Source organism: Octodon degus, unplaced genomic scaffold (genome assembly GCF_000260255.1).
Source record: "Octodon degus isolate 3935 unplaced genomic scaffold, OctDeg1.0 scaffold00086, whole genome shotgun sequence".
Taxonomy (NCBI): domain Eukaryota; kingdom Metazoa; phylum Chordata; class Mammalia; order Rodentia; family Octodontidae; genus Octodon; species Octodon degus.
This window is the reverse complement of record NW_004524662.1, coordinates 5,523,690-5,535,912: the sequence shown is the minus strand read 5'-3', so window position 1 is coordinate 5,535,912 and position 12,223 is coordinate 5,523,690. Positions and strand designations below refer to the sequence as shown.

The 12,223-nt window shown below is 39.9% G+C and overlaps 1 pseudogene; it reads left to right on the top strand.

Moving 5' to 3' along the window:
* The first annotated feature begins 4,022 nt into the window (after nucleotides 1–4,022).
* Nucleotides 4,023–12,223, top strand: part of LOC101584433 — an 85,973-nt pseudogene continuing 77,772 nt past the window's right edge.

Genomic DNA, 12,223 nt, shown 5'->3' with positions numbered 1-12,223 from the left:
TATTCAGGCATGGTGATATTGATTTTGTGGGTTTGTGAGAACAGGAAGATTGTTTCCAATTAGGTTAAACCCAGGACACATGCTCACTTAGAGGGCATGGACATCATATGGTGATGAACTGTTACCCACCAATATTCACTCTCCCCTTCCTCCCTGGCAGAGCTTCTGTGTTACTGGAAAGAACAGTATTCCTTATAGGAGATAAAAATATATTTCCAGACAGCTACATTTTAATGACTCCACCAGCAGGACCTTTCTATCCTTCTTTTTCTTCTTCAAGGCTCCAGACAACATACTATAACATGGGGTGAGGTCCTGTCCTAGTAATCATGGGATGGTGAGCTACAAAGAGTCTGTGAGCCCGCAGATCCCAGAGAACCACTAACATCAGCCTCCATTGCCGGATTCTCCATATTTTATTTGGTAGGAGGAAAATCAAGCTCTGCCTAATTCAAACCAATTTATGGATCAGCCAAGCACAGTTCCTGACCATACAAATTCAAGGCATGATGTTGGCAAAGTAAAATCTTTACCCTTCATGCCTTCGTTTCTTCTTCTTTATAATAGGTGCAAGTAATAACCAACACTAAAGAACAATATTACAGTGATTTTAAAATTCTGTTTGTTGAGGCCCTAGAAATTTTACCAAGACTCTCCAAAAGACCATGGGATCTTTCATGTGGATATCTGAATGCCACTGAATTTAAATCAAAGCAGCTCCTCTTCTAGGTGAGTTTTATACTGAGTTTCCAAGTGAGATTTGCCTTGTTAGGAAAAGTTTAAAAGCTGAAATAATTTAAAAATCACTATCATCAGAAACATTCAGTCCTTCATATGTGAGAAAGACACATGGAGAATACCATATCACTAAACACAATAATAGCAAAAAGCTCCCTGAAAAAAAAGAATAAGATTCTGAATGTTTCCCATAACTTAGACTTGGAAGCAAGCTACCTGCTTATAGAATACCACCTAGACGCTAAGGAGAGAGCAATATCCTAAAGATCTTTGGTTGAATCAATCATCCACAAGGAATGTCTTCAAATGCCACATATATAACACACTGAGGAACCCTGCTAAGAAGGCTGCCCTCAGTGTACCACCCCATCTCAAATAAGAAACAACTGTGGAGATGACTAGATAGGTCAATGGATTAGTGCTGAGAGGGCAATTGAGACTGGGCATGGTGGCGCATGCCTGTAATCCCAGCGCTTGGGAGGCTGAAACACAGAAAAGATCACTACAAGTCTGATCTGTGTAGTGAGAGCCTGTAGACCCTGTACTAAATACATAAAAACAAACTAACAACAAAACTGGGCTCTGCTCTTGTGCCCAACCAAAGCCCCTGGAGCAAATCCAGACCCTAGCTCCAAAGTTTCCCAACCAACTTAATCTCAACTTTGACTTGCTAACGAGGTTACATCTTGTTCTGCCCCAATTCTTGTTTCTGTTCTTGGAATGTCATGTCTGCCTGTCTGTTCTGCTCACCTCACTGAGATCATGTTCCATTGCTGAGCCTGAGATCCCTCCAGAAGTCAAAACCCATGCACACACTGCCTACTACTCCTACTCCCAGCTGCCGAAAGCCAGTTTTGCTGGGGACAGGTAAGCTCTGCCCGCCTTTGTCTCGCCCACTGTGTTTCTCTATGTAAGCACAGCTCCATAGAGCAGATCATTAAATCATATGCTGTTTGTATCACATCTCACCTCTTTCTTCCCCTACCCAATTCCACCCCCAAAATACACCTTTGTGAGGGGATTTGCTTGGTTGTTTCTGTGGCACTGCGAACTGAACCTAGAGAGTGCTGAGCTACAACTCCACTCCTTTTTATTACTTTATTTTGAGACAAAACCTATTCAATTGCCCAGGCTGGCCTCAAACATAATCCTTCTGCCTCAGCCTCCCAAATAGCTAGGATCACAGGTGTGTGCCATTATGCCTGGCTCTGAGAGAGATTTTTAATATCATGGGAAAAATAAGAGGAAAGATAATATTAAAAATTAAGAGAAAGTATTTAGAGAGTAATTGTAAAGAGATGATATAAAAGAGTCCTGACTCCTATTGGGTTCAGTGAGGTGGACGGGACTGCCACACAGTGTCTCTTGGTCCTCAGCACCTCATTCCTCTTCCCTCTGCATTTCACTCTGAGTCCCAGGGGCCAGAAGGCACAAAGCATATTTTTCTGACTCTGTTCCTACTAGGGTTAAGATATGACTTAGCTTCTCCCAATAAAATGCACTCATGCTTTCTGGAATGCAGAGGGGATTGGAGTTTATTCTCCTTTCTGGGACAGTGGTGACTGAATAGCATGTTCCCCCAAGCATGTGCTTTTCGGGGAGCCAGACTCCACGTGACACTGGCTGGTGACCAGGCTCAAGGTACTGGGTAGATGTGATGCTGGCTGCAGTTTCCTGATTTCTGGGTAATAATAGAGAGAAAAGAGAAGAAAGAAGTCCATTCCAGTTCAATCCAGTGGCTCAAGCTAAATACCCCTGCCTTACTCCTCCAACCACCCAATCATAGAACCATGAAACCAAGACACTATTCCCTGCAAATAAACTTTAAAATTAAATAACATTGGAATGACTGTTGACAGGATGCAAGATGAGCTCAATGTTCCAAAACCAATCAATCTAATTCACCCTATCAATAAACTAAATAGGAAAAAAAATCACACATCATCATATCAGTTCATGCAGAAAAGCATTTGGTAAAATTAAACAGCCATTTGTGATTTTTTTAAACTCTCAGAAAACTAACAATAGGCAAGAAATTCCTCAATGTGAAGCACAAGATTGTAAAGATCAAACCTACAACCAACATTCAACTTACTTGTGGAGTATTGAATGCTTTTCTCCTATGACCAAGTACAAGGGAAGAATATCAGCTCCTACCACTGGGATTCAACCATTATCAAGCCAGCTCAATACAGCAAGAAAGGGAAATAAAAGAAACACAGATCAGAAGAGAAGAATTAAAAGCTACCTCTGTTTGTGGATGCCATGCTGGTATGCATAGAAAACCCCAAGGAATTTGCAATGACACTCCTCAGACCAACAAGTGAGTTCAGCAAGGTCACTGACCAAGATGAACATAGAAAATCAATTGTGTTTCTATATTCTAGAAGTAAATAGATGAAACCAACCATAAATACAATGCCATCTACAATACCGAGAGAGAGAGAGAGAGAGAGAGAGAGAGAGAGAGAGAGAGAGAGAGAACTACACACTGTAGGTGTAAAATTAATAGCAGCAGAGTGCTTGCTGTTCACAGGTCTCCTGACTGCTAGAGTCCCATTCTGAAATAAGCTACCTCTCTACCCTGACACTAGTAAGGAGGTCAGGAAACCTTTGGTAAGGTTGGAAGTATTAATTTCAGGCAGTTAATTACATTCTTTCAGCATCCATCTCCCTGAAGTTTTTACCGGGAAAATCCTTTAGGAGGACATCCCTATTAGCTATTCATTTTTCTTTTGCACTGACTGGAGAATGAAGTGACTGTTGGCTGTGTCACACACTCGTCGAAATTCACCTCTGGGTGAAATGATCCTCAAATAATTACCAAATGTAGTTCAGGTAACTGAATTAGTGAATTACATTGGCTCCTTTGAGATGAAAGACTCTTTAGGAATGTGAAATACTTTAGCTCTTTGTTATTAATAACCTGAACAATGAAAAAACCCAAAGTAGTATTGAATGTGCTCCAGGAAGGGATGACTAAAATTAAAGAATGAAATTGATTTTCATTTTCCATACTTTTATTTTCTATCCTTTTCATTTCAATAGTCAGGAGTGAATATGACAAGTCATCAAATTTCCTCTGATGTTAATAAGGCATCAACTATAAAGCTCTGAGAAGAGAAAAAATTCAAACTGTGGCAAGTAGGTGGTTCCCTGTCCCCTGTGACTTATTAATATTCCTCCTTATGGTCTCATTACAAGTCTACGGGTGAAAAACTCCTACTATCACCTGTTTCATTGTCTTCTGCCTTACTCTAGTTTTCCAATAATATGTCTTAATGATGAGGCTTTTCACCCTTCAGACAAACAACCACACCCATCAGCTGCGCCCAGCAGAGAAAGGTAAGAAGCCCTTGGCTTGGTGCTCTGCCATGGGTCATGTTTGCAGGACAGAAAGACAAGCATACAGGTGGATTCCTTGGTAGACAGGTTTGAAAGCAGGGAAGATGGGATGTAATGGGAGGAGCTGGGAGTTGACAAATCACAGCTGCATCTACCTGAAATTAGTGGAAGAGCAGAGACATTGATGGGGTGGGGGTGTTATGTGAAGCCCTACTCTTGCTGGACATAGGCATCCTGCATTTGTGGAATCAGATCCTCAGTTCCTCGTTTTAAGGTTTCTATTCCCCCAACACCCAGATTTGTGTTTTTGATTTTTTGTTTTTTTGCTTTTTTGGTTTTTTGAGCAGAATATATTTATTGAGAGAAAGCAAGCTCCTGTCCAAGAGAAGGACAGGAAGGGGGCCCAAGCGAGTAGTTCCCCCTTGATTTTTGTTTTGAGACAGGGTCTTGCTGCTGCCTTAGGCTGCCCTCAAACTCACAATCCTCCTGCCTTAGCCTCCAGACTAGCTGGGATTACAGATTGCAGCCATGCACCCACCCCTCAGTTTTCACATTAAAATGTTGAGAGTTTTCTATTTCTTGTGCTCTCTTTCAAAATATTTTTTGAAATGTAATTTATTTGCTTGGGAATTGGAATGGGTAATTCCTATGGTTGTCCACTCAAAAGACATATCATTATATGCAGTGATGCCCCCGTTGCCTGCGTGCTCCAGCTGTGCAGTGCCTCTACCAAAGGCCAGCAGAGGCACATAAAGTATCGTGCATCATCTGTGACTTACAAAAATGGCATTTCTCTATTCTGTCCTATAGCTTTACTTTTCCACTTATTGTATTTTGGACATCAACCTACACTCACAAACAAAGGACGCCTCAGTCTTTTACTAATCCATTACTTTAACATATCATTTGCATAACCATTCTCCCACTGAAAATCATTTCCATTATTTCCATTTCTTGATACTACAAACAATGCTGCAATGATTGCCCATATTTATAAGTGGTTTCCATATATGAGAGTATGTCTGTAACTTACTGAATTGCTGTTGATGTCATTATTATAGATATTATAAGTAAGTCCTACAAATAAAATTGCTGCATCAGAGTATATCTGTAATTTTGATAGTCACGGCCAAATTACTAGTCCATTCACCTGATAAATGTCCTGTGCCCATTTTCCTATTGAGTGGTTGCTCTTTTGCTTACTGATTGTGTAGCAGCAAGTTGCAAATGTTTTCCAGGTTGCTATTGACTTTTGACCCTGCTTATGGTCTTCATAAGGGCCAAGATATTTGCAGGTAGGTATTTTTTAAAAAACATGTCTGAATTATTTATCTTTTATCTTTACTGCTGTGACCTGTGTTGTCTATTAAAAAGGTTTTCTTCAGCTACAAATTATAATAAAAATCTCTTGTTATTTCTTTTTTTATTTTTATGGTTTCCTATTTTTAAATTTAACATCTCTGACCCACCCATATGGAATCTATTTGGTAAGGTGTATTGTAACAAATAGCTACCCTGGGTGTCCAAATACCATTAATAAACATACATGCACACACACGCACATAGAGTACTGCTCCACTGATTTAAATGGGTTCTTTAACATATGCTGAATCCCTAGTCATCCCTTCTTATCTGATGAGGATTTATTTCAAGATACTCCCCGTGACAAGCATCTGGTGTATAACAGTATAGCATTTACATGTATGCTACCCACATCCCTTCAGATGCTCTTCCATCATCTGTAGATTGCTTACAATTTCTCACACAATGTAAATGTCATGGAAACAGCTATCCCATACTATGTAGGGAACCATGACAAGAAAAAAAAAAGTGTGTTTGTACAGCTGCAATTTTTGTTATTCAACTATTTTTCATGTGAGTTTGGTTGAATCAGCAGATAGAGAAGGGATGAACATGGAGGGTCCACTTCTTGATTTCCACTCTGTCTTACTGCTCTCTTCAAGTGTCATGTGCACCCTGTTTAAATTTTCAGTTTTAAAAAGTGACTCTGGGCTGGCAGGATAGCTCAGTGGTCTAAAGTACCTGCTTAGGCAAGCTTAGGCAAGTCACATGCAACGTCGGCCCTGCCCCCAGGGGAGGCTGAGCCGGCCACCAAAAAAAAAAAAAAAAAAGAAGTGGCTCCCTGCAGCATTTTTTCTTCTGATCAGAGATCCAGTAGGAATGGGTTTTCCTGACCATGTCTTATGACTGTGTTTGTTTTTACTCAGCAACTCACGACCAGATTTTTCTTAATCTTCTAGGAAAAGAAACAGCCTCAGCCATCTGAGTAATATACTCAAAATAGACAAAATAAGATTAAGTTATAAGGAGATGACCACATGAATGTCATATTTCATGCTTCTAAATCCTATCTCATGACTAGAATTACAGGGGGCATATTTTTACATTTCTATGGCTGTCACTTCAAAATTCAGTTATATTTAATAAATATTTACCATATGGCAAGTTAGAATGCCTTTTGGATTTGAGTCACAAAACCCAGATTCAAATAGTTTAATAAGAAAATGCCCCAATTGGCAAAGCTGTAACTCCTGAGCAGGAGGAGATGCAGCAGAGGCTCCGGGATGCCCCTGTCATTACTGGCTCAGGCTCTGACCCTCGTTCTGCTCTGCTGTCCTGAGGTATTGACTCCATGCTGATTGGTTGATGACAAGATGGCTCCAGTATTTCAGGGTATCTTCTCCAGGCCTGAAAACACCCTGTGGAGAAAGAGAAAGTATTTCGTCCTGTTCTTCTTAGGACCAGGGAAACATTTCTCAGAAGTCTCTCATAGCCTGGAGTTGGGTGACGTGCCTATGCCTGAGTCAATCACTGCCAAGGACGTGAGTGTAGTCTTACAGCAATTGCCCTTGGGCTGGGGAAGGCTGAGTTGTCCCAAAATCCATTTGGAAGAGAGTAGATACTTGCACAAAGCCTGGATTCTAGTAGTAATAGGATTGAGTAAAGAATTCTATTGTAGTCTGGGTTATCAAAGAAATATTTAATTCAGGACACATAATTTATAGGATTATTTTATAATATTCATCCAAAGAGTCAAATGCAGAAGAGTATAGGAGATACACACACACACTAGAGACTCAAAGAATCCAGCTAAAGACCTAGATCCAATGGCAATGTCCTCCATAAGTCCTGCTAGAGGCCTAACGGGCCCACAATAATGTCCCATGCAAGTCTGTATCAAGGATCTGCACTAGGAAGGCCCAAAGGCTAGTGGTGGAAGATAGAAAGTCTGTGCCAGTAGGATGAAAGATCTATGTCACCAGGCTGAGGGATCTTCACTGGAGCCAGGAAAAGCTCAAGGTAAAGACTAGAGCTCCCCTGAAGAGAATTACAGCCATCCTCAGTCACCATCCGTTCTCCAGCTGCTGATTCAACCGACCACATATGAAAAATAGTTGAGTGACACGAATTACATCTATACAAATACACATTTTTTCTTGTCATTGTTCCCTAAATAATAAAGTATAGTAGCTACACTAATAATAAACTGTAGAACTTTACGTAAGCTCATATCAGGAAAGCCAGAATGACAAGCTTCTCTGAGAAGATCAGCAACATACCATCTTCCCCTCCAGTTCTCCTTTTATGCTGTTGGCAACAATTCTGAGGTGGGCCTGTGGTGTTACAAGCTATTAGTTAGTCTACCACAGATGTTAATGATGTGTCTGCCCCGTTTCCCTTGCCCTTTCTCCTGCTTGATTTACACCAAAACCACCACCACCACCGCACATCCCCACACACACCATGCTGACTATATAAAACACATTTTCTTTATCTATTCATCCGTTGATGAACATATAGGCTTTGTATAAGTACATGGGAATAGGATTGCTGAATCATATGGTAGACTCCATACAGCTTTCCATAATGGTTGTACTAAATTATATTCCCATCAATAGTAGGTCAAAGACCAGTGCAGAGGGGTGGCAGTTGTGCTGGCTCCCAGTCCCACCATCTGAGTACTTAGGCAGACATTGGGCAGCTTTGGAGTCCTGGTGAGTCCAGCCCGCACCCACCAACTGTACGGAAGTTTTGCTGAGCATCAGCTGGTCTCCACCAATAGCGAGAGTCTTGGTGAGTCCTACCCTGACCCCTACCCAGGTAGCAGAAACCTCACTGACCCGTGCCCCACAGCTCTCCCACCACTGCTGAGTCCTGGTAATCATTCGGGGCTTCAAAAATGCCAAAGCAAGGAGCAAAAGGCAATCTCAGTCATCCAGCCCACCCAGAACAAGTCCAGGAGACAAAGACATAGAACAACATGGAAGTCACACAACTGAAGTTTGAGAAATTATAGCAACTGAAGTAAAGAAACACGTCCATCAGGCTATGGAGGAATCACATCAGAAATAATCTTTCAGGACTCAGGACAACAATTTCTGACATTGCCAGTGAAGCGGAAGACCCAATACTATTATGGACTACTGGACTCTTTTAGAATATTTTGCTGAGTTAACACACCTGTAATATTCAAATGATGGAACTAAACAAAAAGGGGATACAGATGAATGTCCATTTTGTATCTGTGTATTCAAAATGGTTAGGATAGATATATATTTACATTCTCTTAATGAATAGATGGATTTGTTCTAATAGTGTTTGTAAATAGGATATCATGTCTGCATCTTGTATAGCAAATAACACTAGGAAGAGAATATGCAATGTGTTAATTATTGAAACTGTCCTACCAATTTGATTTGAAACTCATTGCTATTTGTTTCTCAATAAAATTATGGGGAAAAAATAGTGGGTCAAAGGTCCCTTTTTCACATCTTCATCAGCATTGCTGTTGTTGTTAAAATCTAGTCCAATTTGGGTGAGATGATACCTCTTCATGGTTTTGATATGCATTTCTTGATTAGTAATGAAAAAATATTTATAAAGCTGGCATCCAATCTTTGGGAGGCTCTGAGCATTGAGACAGGAAAACAGAGATTCTGATCTCCATGAAATGATGTGAAAAGTAGAACATTTAGGGATTTCATAGTACAGTGATGCATGCTGTGTACATACAGTGTAAGGGTATATGGGATTCTAAAGAATGAACAACTTCATGAGGCAGAAAGCAAACAGGAAGTGTTTCAGCTGGACTTTGAAAAATGAGAAGGTAAACAAGAAGAGGACACCCCCCAGTAGGGAAAGAGCTTGTACAGGAGGACATTGCATGCACACTCAGCTTACTACAAAATTTTTGCATGTAAGGTTATGGGATTCACATGAGGGTAAGGTGCTGTTCTACCCAAGGCATAAAAGTAGCTGGAGAAGGCTGTTCCCCTAGTTAGGAACCTCAGTTTGCACTGTTTAAGAGACATCATCCATGGACACCATCCCTAAACAATTTGGACAGTGGTTTGAACTAATTATAGTATTCAAATACAAATGGTAGATTATGAATCAAGTTTTTTATTTTCTAGACACCACCTTTAAGTTTTAATCCACAGCTATAGTTTTCCTCATCCATCCGTTCAGCCACCCATGTTGATACTATGGTGCTTATTCCTGCTAAGAATCTCAGTGACCTCAGTAATTGCAAAACCCAGAAACAAAACAAAATTATCTGCAACAAAAAGGCTCTCATATTCTGCCTTCAAACTACATTAAACTATTGTAATACATTAATTAATGTCTTAGAATGCACTATTGAAAGGAGCAGTGAACGCTCCTTTTAATTCTTTTCTTCTCCTTTTTAATTTCTTATAACTTTTTTAAATCTTTTTTTAAAAGATTTTTTTAATTTTATTTTTTTCCCATAATTTTATTGAGAAACAAATAGCAATGAGACAGTTTCACATCAAATTGGTAGGGCAGTTTCAATAATTAACACATTGCATACATTCTTCCTAGTTATTAATTGCTGTACAAGATATGGACATGATATCCTATTTACAAACACTATTAGAACAAATACCTCTATTCATTAAGAGAATGTAACTATATATCTATCCTAACCACTTTGAATACACAGATACAAAATGGACATTCATCTGTATCCCCTTTTTTTGTTAAGTTCCGTTATTTGAATATTATAGGTGTGTAAACTCAGCAAAATATTCTAAAAGAGTCCAGTAGTCCATAATAGTATTGGGTCTTCTGCTTCACTGGCAATGTCAGAAATTGTTGACCTGGGTCCCCTACAGCTCAACATAACAGCATGGCTTTACTTCTTATATTTTGTTTTTATACTTTTCTGCTGGATGGTTAAGACCAAGGTAAAGCAGGACCTATGCCACAAGAGTTGTAGCTTTTGGGTCTGATAAGGTCAGTGAAATCCCCTCAGGATTTATCCTGAGATGCTGTACCTCAGATTGTAGAACCTTTGTCAGTGTCAGCCATGTGGATGAGTCACGGCCATTGCTTGGCCAATATGCTCTCTGTGAAAGCTTGAGAGAATGTTTCCTCTGCATGTGACTCTCCTTAGGCACACTCTACACCATCGATCACTTCCTCGTAGGCCCCATAATCTCCTTGATCAGAAATTTGGCACACTACTGAGTTATGTGACGTTACAGTACAAGTTGTTTTTGGTTTGTTTGTTTGTTTTGTTTTGTTTTTGGCAGCGCCAGGAATGGAACTCAGGCCCTTGCACTTACCAGGCAACCACTTATTCTACTGAGCTAAATCCCTGGTTCCCCCCTTTTTTTAAAAAAAAAAAAAAAAACAATTTTGCATGTTTATATCTGGCAATCTAAACAACTAGTAGAAGACAACACTATGCAGTATAATAATCATTGCTTAATTCCTATTATTTTCTTTACCGAAATTCTGTATCATTTCTTTTTTTCCTTTTAACTGTTTTGTATTGCCTTTAAAAAATAAAAATTGATTTTAAAAAAAGAATGCAGACACTCAGAATACTATGGCCTCTTCTTCCTATCTTAACATGAAATCAAAATTCAAAACAGTCCTAAATTTTTCTGCAATACCTTCAATTTTTTAAATATCAAGTTATTTCATATATATATATATGAGATCCTTCCCTCCAAATGTTCTTGTTTTGTTCCTTTTTTAACACATGATGCCTGTTCTACCATTTAGGTAATCTGGCAATGAACACATTCATTCCTAATTTGTAATGGGCCCAAAGGTGCTCCCACCAACTGTTTAAAAGGTAAGTCTACCCAAAACCACAAAATGTGAACTGCTTGGGAATTAGAACTTTTGTAGAGATAATAAGCCCAGTCTCACCCCTTCTGACATCTCTCCTGGCTGTTTTCCTTCACTTGTATACTTCTGTGCATGTGAGGCTTAGCCAAGTGGCTGCTAAAGACCTGGACCTCACTCACTGTATCTATCGGAATCCATTTTTCTTCATTCCCATTACAAATTTTCAACTGAGATACTAGCTTGGTTCAGCCTAGAGTCAACCCAAGAATGGACTCCCTACAGCCACTGCCTGCCCACCTCTGGTCCAGTTGGAGCACTTAGAATGTGGAGCCTGTGGTGTGGTGCCCCTCTATCCAGGGGCCAGGGGCCTGGATTCCCCAGCAGAGTCTGAAGGAGAGGAGGCCCAGCTCAGCCCCTGTATCATAGATGGGTCATTTGCCTTCCTAGATGCTCAACACCTTGAAAAGAAAACATTTCTTGTTTTGTATTTATTTGTTTTTTGTCTGATCTATCAGTCCTTTCCAGTGAATGTAGGCCTCAGTACCCGAGACTTGGGCATTCAAGATAAGTTTAATAAAAAGTACAATAATTAGACAAGCTTTATAGAATTATGCATATTCAGTATATCAAGAAAAATATAACTGTTGATAGTGCTTTTTTTTCACAGTACCCAAGATCAAACTTAGGATCTTGTACTTGCCAGGCAGGTAGGTACTTATGCCACTGAGCCATCTCCCAGGCCCATTTCTTTTTTCTTGACAATGGTAATTTTAAAGCTGGCTTCCTCCCCTTACTCATTCCTACATATAGCAAATATCACTTCTGGGAATGTGGTGAAAGCAGTGCTTACAGATCCACACCGCCTCCTCTTGCTCTCTGCTGAGTGTATCTTAGGTAAACAGTTCCCTGACCTATATTTTCTCAGTTGAGGCCCAATCCTCATAATCTTTTGGATTCCATTTAGATCTTCCTTGACAGAGAGCTTAGAAAAAGATGTTTGGGTCTCCTCCTCCTC